The sequence below is a fragment of the Schistocerca serialis genome, chromosome 6, assembly GCF_023864345.2.
Source record: "Schistocerca serialis cubense isolate TAMUIC-IGC-003099 chromosome 6, iqSchSeri2.2, whole genome shotgun sequence".
NCBI classification, from domain to species: domain Eukaryota; kingdom Metazoa; phylum Arthropoda; class Insecta; order Orthoptera; family Acrididae; genus Schistocerca; species Schistocerca serialis.
In genome coordinates this window covers 220,265,294-220,265,817 of record NC_064643.1, presented here as the reverse complement: position 1 = coordinate 220,265,817, position 524 = coordinate 220,265,294, and the positions used below count along the sequence as shown (strand labels likewise).

Below are 524 nucleotides of genomic sequence, written 5' to 3'. Positions count from 1 at the left end.
CCGAGACTCGAACTCGGGACCTCAGCGCACACTCCGCTACAGAGTGAAAATCTCATTCTGGAAACATCCCCCAGGCTGTGGCTAAGCCATGTCTCCGCAATATCCTCTCTTTCAGGAGTGCTAGTTCTGCAAGGTTCGCAGGAGAGCTTCTGTTAAGTTTGGAAAGTAGGAGATGAGGTATTGGCAGAAGTAAAGCTGTGAGGACGGGGCGTGAGTCGTGCTTGGGTAGCTCAGTTGGTAGAGCACTTGCCCGCGAAAGGCAAAGGTCCCGAGTTCGAGTCTCGGTCCGACGCACAGTTATAATCTGCCAGGAAGTTTCTTATCTTCTTCGTTATTTGATACAAAGACAGCTGAGTAAAACTGAACGTACTCGGACAGTTCTCTCTTTCCTTATTCTGATCATCACTAAACTGACACACAATACTTTTTTAGCGCAACGCAATCTGACTTTCAATAATCTCTACAAAAGAATGGCCCTGGCTAACAATAACCTATATCTTTCATGAATCACTTACCTCACAAAA

The 524-nt window shown here is 46.2% G+C and overlaps 1 non-coding gene across 1 annotated transcript; it reads left to right on the top strand.

The window, feature by feature from the left end:
- The first annotated feature begins 219 nt into the window (after nucleotides 1-219).
- On the top strand, nucleotides 220-294 carry Trnas-cga (transfer RNA serine (anticodon CGA)). The gene has a single exon. It is a non-coding gene; the product is annotated as a tRNA-Ser (tRNA).
- Nucleotides 295-524: the final 230 nt, after the last annotated feature.